This window comes from Peromyscus californicus, unplaced genomic scaffold (assembly GCF_007827085.1).
Source record: "Peromyscus californicus insignis strain IS unplaced genomic scaffold, ASM782708v3 Scaffold_7__1_contigs__length_154581171, whole genome shotgun sequence".
NCBI lineage: Eukaryota > Metazoa > Chordata > Mammalia > Rodentia > Cricetidae > Peromyscus > Peromyscus californicus.
In genome coordinates this window covers 3,056,417-3,064,838 of record NW_026294595.1, presented here as the reverse complement: position 1 = coordinate 3,064,838, position 8,422 = coordinate 3,056,417, and positions in this window count along the sequence as shown.

The following is an 8,422-nucleotide window of genomic DNA, read 5'->3' as shown; positions in this document are numbered from 1 at the left end:
TTGCAGGGGTAGGTGTGGTAGGGGGAAAGGCTGGGGTATTGCAGGGGTGAGTGTGTGTATGGGAGAGCCAGGGGGTTGCAGGGGTAGGTGGCGGGGATTGCAGGGGTGAATGTGTGTATGGGAGAGGCTAGGGGGATTGCAGGAGTGTGGTGGGGGAGGCCAGGGAATTGCAGGGGTGTGTGGGAAGGGGAGGTCTGGGGATTACAGGGGTGAGTATGGGGGGGATGCTGGCTGAGCCAAGAGGCTTTGAAGGATCCATCTGCAATCTAGGAGGTGCAAGAGACCCCTCGGCTAGAGACCTAGCTCTTTAGCCCCTCTGTGCTTACCCTCTTCCCAACCAAACCTCAGGGAAATAACTGAGACCAAGAGAAGACAGAGAGAGGCCTTCAAAACTGAGTTCAGAAAGGAAGGTAAGATAGCTCAGCACGTTTCATTGCCTGAACCTGCGCGGTAGGAAGTCATGTAATCAGAGCCACTAATTTGGACCTCACCCTGGTCCCAACTGTGTCTCGAGCAAGGTGCTAAGAGAGCATCCTAGCTACCCCTGAGCATTTGGCCATGCCCCTACAGGCCCCCGAGGGAAGCATGGGCACAATGGCTCTCAAACATGGTGAAGGCACCCAAGAAGAAAACCACCCAAACAGATCCACAGCCTTAGCCAGTCATTCTGCTTCCTAGTCCTGATTCCCTGTCAGTGAAAGGGGAATTCATAGCAACGAGGAGGAGGGGCTGGGCATGGCTCTGTGTACATCTCCAGCTCCATGAAAACTGAAATGGAAAAGCAGCCTTGTGTCAGTGGTGTTTACCAAACACAAGAAAACTGGTTTTGGTGTGGTGTGTGTTTTACATTGTATTTACTGAATCCCTGCTGCCCCTAAAGGTGAGTGCTGCTCTTCCCGTGTTGTGTTGTGAGTAACCACCAAGGTCAAGGTTAAGATCCACAGATTCGAGAAAGGCCATCTGACTTGAATATGCAGTGCTTCTCAACCTGTGGGTCGTGACCCCTTTGGGGTCAAACGACCCTTTCACAGGGGTTGTGTATCAGATATCCTGCATACCAGATACCTACATTACAATTCATAACAGTAGCAAAATTACAGTTATGAAGTAGCAACAAAATAACTTTATGGTTGGGGGTCACCACACCATGAGGAACTGTATTAAAGGTCTGCAGCGTTAGGAAAGTGGAGAACCACTTATATGACCTATAGCCCAGGCCCTCACTGTGCTGTGTGGGACTGCTCCATGGCGATGTTGGCCTCCACCAGTCCTAACCCAAATGTCAGCCATTACTATCTCCCAGCATTTCAGAGTGCTGGCAGTTGTGAGCACAGTTTGGGGCTCTAGTGAGCACATTGATATTTGCTCTGGATGGAAGTAAAGGCAACACACGAGGACGTGGGCAGGGGCTTCTCAAACGCTGTCACTGTCACTGTCACTGTCACGTGAGCATGTTTTACCCCATGAGAAAGTCCCTCCCGAGGCTGCAATGGAGAGTTATGGAGAGGAGGGGATTGGTGCAGTACCCTGCTGAGTCCAGGGACACCCCAGGTCATGGAGCTGCCTGCTGCAGCATGGCCCTCAGCTGGACCCAGTGCTCACTTGCAGACTCATCTTCTAGCTCCTGCAAAAAATTCCTTGAGGAAGTGGATGGAAGGGCAGTGAGGCCAAGGAGGAAGCCAGAGGTGAAGGGACTTGTGTTAAAACAAACTGCAAGTGCCAATAACAGCTGAAGTGAGTTGTCAACATCTGTGAACTTCTCTTCAACTGCATCCTGGCACTGCAAACTTGGAAATCACCTCCACGCATGCACTGTGACACACACCCCATACACACAGTATGCTGTACACACATATGCATAACAAGTAATAAATAACTTAAAACTCTAGGTACAGGAAGAGGATTGCTAGTTGTTGCTCTCTCACTGGTCACTAGGATCCATAGGAGAGTGCTCACTTCACGTTCCCTCTCCAGGACAGAGCTGTAGGGCCAGGGAGATGACTTAGTGAGCCAGGCCTTGGTCCACAAGCATGAGGACCCGAGTTTGATGCCCAGGACCCGTGTAAACACCAAGTGTGGCAGTGCCTGTGGGGGGTGGGGTGTACATGGAGACAGGTGGATCCTTGAGGTTTGCTATCTGGCCAGTCTAGCCAAAACAGTGAGCTCCAGGTTCAATGAGAGACCCTGTCCCAAAAAATCAGGTGAAGGGTGATAGGGGAGACACCACTGTCAACCTCTGGCCTTTACACACGTGGGAAGTGCCCACACACACAAGCCAATCTGATGGTAGTAGAGACTGAACCATGGCCACTCCTTTACATGCACTGAGAGATCTCTGGTCCCCACCTCCCAGCCCCACAATCCCAGGCTAACACCCTTAACAGAGTTCTGGGGCTGAAGAGATGGCTCCGCAATAGGAAGCACCAGGGCTTTTGCAGAGGACCCCAGTTAGTTTGCAGCACCCATTCAGGCAGCTCACAACTGCCTGTAACCAGGGCGCCTGACACCCTCTTCCAGCCTCAGGCACATGCTCTAATATGCAGATACCCACACATACCACACATACACGTAAGTAAAAATCTCAGAATTAAACAGCTGAGAATGAAAAGAGAAGGCAGTAACACCATGTAGAAGCCTGCCTGGAACTGCTGTTTGACTTGGGACATCACTCTGTCTGTCTGGACCACAGTTTCCTATTTAGAGTGGGAATGCAGAACCCTGTAAACACAATTCTTCATGAAAGAAGTCAGACATTCAGAGCCATGTACAGTGTGGTTCCATCCATCAAAATGTCCACCATCGACAAGTCTAGGGCAGAGTGTAGACTCCTGGGAGGCTGGGGTGCCAGGTGGGCAGAGCGGCCTAGTAGACCCGGGGCTTCCTTTGCAGTGATAGAACATTCTGGAACTCAATGGTGATAATCATTATACAACTTGGTGGATGCACTAAAACCTGCTTCAGTGTGGGGCTTACATAGGTGAATTACACCTCTGTGTTTCCAGTTTCACAGGGATGGCTGGGCCTCTCTGGTCAGGGCTGTGAGGGAGAACAGAGGAGGGATGGGCTGTCCAGTTGGCACAGCATGGGCACCTCTGACAATCTCCAACACAGCCAGCTTGGCCCAAGTGAGTCAGGTCCCTTCCCACTCTCTTGTCTCTATGGCCAGATCTGACTGCAGCCCTCTTACCTTCAAAAGCCAAGGCCACTGCTTGCTCTGACTCTGCTCAAAGACTCTGTAGGGCAGGGCAGGGCAGGGCAGGGCAGGGCAGGGCAGGGCAGGGCAGGGCAGGGCAGGGCTGGATAGCTTCCCTGAGGATAACAGCTGATCCCTCGTCCATAGAGAGCTCAGCTCCAGGCAAACCTGTGATCCTATCCAATGTTCTTCACCTGGGTCTGTCCATTTCCTGCAGGGGCTGCACCCATTAGCTCCACCCTGAAGTTTCCATCCCAGCTGCTCCATCTTCTCTCAGAAGGTCGGAGCTGCGTAGAATGAATGGACTCAGCCCTCAAGCTGCACAACTCTATCCGTGGCATGGGGTTCCTTGGCTAGCCTCAGCCCCTGGGCACCCAACTTGCTCCCACTGGCTACTAAGAGGAAGAACCAGCCCTTCACCCTTCTGCCTTCTCTAGAATCTTCTACATGTGACACACCTCTCAGGCCCTGAACACACATACATTACCCAAGCTGGTGGCCAAGACACCTTTTGTCGTTATGGGATCAAGAGAGGTAATGTTCCCTGCTCTAGCCCTGCTAGGGGCTCCATCTGCTCCATACCAGGAAGACCTGCAAGAGTGGCCCGAAGAAACAGTTTGTGCCCAGAGCTAATAAATTATGTTGCCCTGGTTCCTGAATGTTCTTGTAAGCACACCTCAGCATTGGTGTTCCTGGGCACCTCCACTTGTGTATAAACATGGGCAAACGTGCACACCACATCGGGATCTGTGCACACAGGTAGAACTCTGTTCTCCTGTGGGGTCTGTGCTCCTGTCTGCAGGTACTGCTTCTATAGACATACCATCTCTCAAACACTATGTGTCCTTGTCTGCACTTACACCCTGGGTGTACAGCTGTGTGCATGAGCCTGCTGGTGCTCACATCTCTGTGTGTGGCTGCACCCAAAGGACTCTCCTGCACTCATGGCAGTGCACACATGTCTTTTCTGTGGTGCAGAGCCAGACAACACAGTGGTCATGGGCAAGCCTAGGCCTTGGAGGTCTATCTCGCCACAAATCCAGCACTCACTGCATGGGGAGGGGGGCGCGGGACACTGGTGAGCAGCATGGAAAACACAGGCGAGAGAAAGCAAGGCTGCTGCCCGCAGCTCTGGAGACTGCAGAGCCTGCAGGACACACAGAGGGAGAGGAGACTGCTTAAAACTGACCCAGGGATCCCGGGGAACAGGTGCAGCCTGGGGCTACTCCACTGCTCCCCTTCCAAGCACTCCTGGAATGAAAGCCTCAGACAGGGAAGGCTGCCCCCACAGGTGCACAGGCCCAGATGCAAGAGTGTGGGAGGGGCCAGCATAGAAGTGAAGCGGAGCTTCCAGTCTGAAGAATCAGCTTAGGCCAGGACCAATGCTGCACAGCCTCCCTCCTGGCTGAGGAGCAGCTCAACCTGGCTCTAGTCTCAGGCTCAGTCACCAGAGCAGTAGACTCAGGAGGGAGGCAGAGGCTCCGATGAGATCAGCTGTTGGGTGAGTGGACAGCACCCACCACATCCCAGCTGGCTTGGCCCTCAGAGTGCTTCACAAAGTCCAGCCGAGTTCTCAGTGGTTCACAGGGCCAGTACCTGCTGGCTCCCTTCACCAGCCAGGGCTCAGAGCAGCTCTCAGTGAAAGAGTGTATGATCCATCTCAGCCTGGATCCTAGAGGACAGTGGGGCTAGCAGGGGAGTGGAACTCTGAAGGCCTTGCCATGGGTGGAAATGGCCGCTCAGGGACAGGAGGGTACTTGCCTGCAGCCACCTGGGAAGGAATGGTCACACTCTTGTAATTACAGTTTTTAGATTAGCCCTTCTAATCCCCAATCCAAAATGTTAGTACCAAGATCCTACTGAGTTAGATCACTCTCAAATCTGGAACCCCAGTGGGCTCTAAGAGAAGGATTGGACCCCATGGGTCACGTGGACGGTCCGGGGTTTCCCCTTTGCATACCAATGTTAAGGTTATCCAGTCTGAGATGCTGCCCAGAATCCTGGGTATGTTTCCCTGCAAAGGCTAGAGAGGGCTATCTGGTTCCAGGGCACAGAGCAGGGAAGTCTGTTCTAGCCAACTGTGAGTCCCGTGGGTGCTGCCCCTGCCTTTCTGCCCAGGCTGCCTTGGGTTGGCTTAACTTCTGTGGGAAAGAAACACTGTCCTTCAGGTAGGCAATGTCTCTCTGTGCAGTCTCTGGCTCTGGTTACCCCACCGTTTCATCAGTAGTGAGCAACTGAGGCTGTGCTCCATCAGACGTAGGAAGGGGAGGCCATCCCTCCCCTTCATTTCTAGTGAGGGCACTAGAAGCCCCAAGTATAACAGCTTCTCTGGGGGTCTGATCACAACACTGTGGTCAGAACCACCCATCCAGACCCTTGGCATCAGAGGCAGCTCAGGGGTGGGGTGGGGGAACGTATCTGAGGATAATGAAGTGTGGGAAAGTAAACTCTAGGTTGTTCAAATGGGCCCACAGGAGGGCATGAGCATGGACACATCCCAGAGAATGCTACCGGTGGGGGGCGCTCACCCAGCACTCCTGTGAAAGGAAGCCAGAGGTGCCTTCAGAGACTGTGGTCACCGGCAGCTTTAACCAGAATGTGTGGGACTCTGGTTTTCCCTCAACCAGCTTGCTTACAGCCGTGCTCTGTTCTTACCCGCACTATCTGTGCCTTTGACTGTGAGGCTGTCTCACTGGACTGAGTGGAGTTATAAGCTGCAGAGGGAAGGGTTGCAAAGATCTCGGTGCCCAACTGCTTCACCTTTCAAAAAAGAAACGGGCCCCGGTAGCCCAAGGACCCGCTACAGTTGAAGCTAAGATCTGGATACCCACCTAGTCCTTAGACGAAGAAGCCTGGTCAAGGCAGGACCCGCTTTTGCTGCTCTCTAGTGGTCATAGGGTGAACTGCAGTCTGGCAGCCCAGGGTGTCCCTTACGCGAAGTCCAACCATCCCTGTGTTGGCTTCCTTTGCTCTTCCTGGGAAAACTCACCTCAGTTCTGCCCTAGGGTCCGATCTCCTTCCTGCTTCCCACTCTGAAATGTCCTCACCCAAGGCTGTTCCCCTTAGGCGGGCAAACCGAGAAGATGGACCCGGTTAGAGCTGCTGCTGAGTGAGCACTAACTTCAGGCCTCAAAGAGTCCTCCACAGCCACAGCTGGGCAGGTCCTCACCCCTCATCGCCTCTCGCCCTCTTGTTTTTGACATGGCTTTCTCGAAGCCCTCCCTGTCCTAGGCCTCCTGGATTGTCCTCCTACCTCCCTGGTTGGTCCTTCTTGGCTGTCTCTGGTCTTCCGGGTCTCGTTGTCCCTGCCTGTGGGGGTTTCCTTAGCCCATGGCCTCCTGTTCTTGCTTATATAGGAGCTTGGTCCCTGAGCAGCCAGGTGTCACATGGAACTTTCAGACCAGGAGCACCAAAGACGTCAGTGTCTATGATTTGGTCCATTTGGTGAGACACAGGTTTGTGTGGTACATGTGCTCAATTTTACAGCATGGCTCCTCTTCACTGTGTGGGGTGGGATGGGTACCATCCATCTTCAGTTCTTTGGGCCCCCCAGGGGCCCTACCTCAGTGACTCCTCACTGTCTTCAGCCACCTGTCAGTAAATGTCGAAGTCATACATGGCTTCTTTCCTGATGTCACTGCCTTCCAGACAAAACCTACATTAGTCATCTTCTATCACTGTAACAAGTCACCTGAAAAATAAAGACACTTCATGGAGGATGGATTCATCTTGGCACATAGTTTCAGTCTGTGGGCCCGAGGCAGAGCTGAGACATCATGATGGAAGGCTGCTCACTTCATGGTGAAGGCAGCAGGGAGGCAGAAGGGAACCAGGGACAAGTGACCCCCATGACCAACTCTAGCCAACTACGCCCTAGCTTAGACCAGCCCACTTAACCAGCTTAGTACAGCCACATTAACATAGATTCATAGATGCAGTTAGCACTCTCGTGGTCTAATCACTTCTCAAAGCCGGGGACCTGGTCTTCAACCCACAGAGCTTCTGTAGGAGGCACCTCATATCCAAACCACACCACCTGGATGTCTCCTGGCTCTCGGGCTTGGCAGAGCCAAACCAGACACACTATTTCCCCCACCCTGTCTGAAGTCCTTCAGCTTCCCATCTCCAAGGCCGATCCCTCCCCAAGGCGGGTAGGTCAATTTTCTCCACAACTACGAAACTGGAATGCTCCCGGTCATCCACCTCCCACCCTCACTCAGGGCCACATCACTGTTTCCCTTTGAGCTGCTCTGCCTCTCATCTCCTCAAGCCATTTGACCCTCCCTTGTCCACAGACCCCTGTTGCTCCCAGGGTAAGTGCATGCTCCCTGCAGTGGCCTTCAAAATGTCCAGAGGCAGCCTCCTGTCCTGGCATCCAAGGTCTTACATCATGCTCCAGGTGCTGAGATAGCCCAATAGTTGCCGAAGAAACACAATGGGAGAGTGGCTGGGCTGAGGTGGACATAAAAGAGGGCTAGAAGTGACCCCTGATGTTGTCCATTCTACCACAGAAAACCCAGCTTTTCTGCCTCCCAGGACAGGAGTTCCTGTGCTCTCCCAATCGCTGAATGGGTCTTTCTATAAGCAAGTTCTGTGCCTGGGGGATGGCAATAGGGACTTGGAATGAGAGGAATAGATGTTGCCTTTAGGGACACTTAAATACTTGATCCCTTCTGAGCCCTGTCTATGGAAGTCCTATTTCTCTGACTCTGGGTACCCGTGGGCTCTGTAGTTCTAGGAAGCCCGTCGGAACACAGCAGAACTCCAGAATAACCACCAGGGGGCAGTGCTGCCCCACTCAAGGCCTGGGAAGGCCGTCTTTGTGTCTGGACACTGAGGTCTTTTAAGGAGAAGTTAGGGGTGTGTGTGTGAGAGAGAGAGAGAGAGAGAGAGAGAGAGAGAGAGAGAGAGAGAGAGAGAGAGAGAGAGAGAGAGAGAGAGAGAGAGAGGAGAGAGAGAGAGAGAGAGAGAGAGAGAGAGAGAGAGAGAGAGAGAGAGAGAGAGAGAGAGAGAGAGAGAGAGAGAGAGAGAGAGAGAGAGAGAGGAGAGAGGGGAGAGAGAGAGAGAGAGAGAGGAGAGAGAGAGAGAGAGAGAGAGAGAGAGAGAGAGGGGAGGGAGGGAGGGAGGGAGGGAGGGAGGGAGGGAGGGAGGGAGGGACTTTGTGTGTGACTTTGTGTGTGACATTGTGTGTCTCTTGGCAGGTTGGGGTGTGTGTGGTGCCCATTTTTG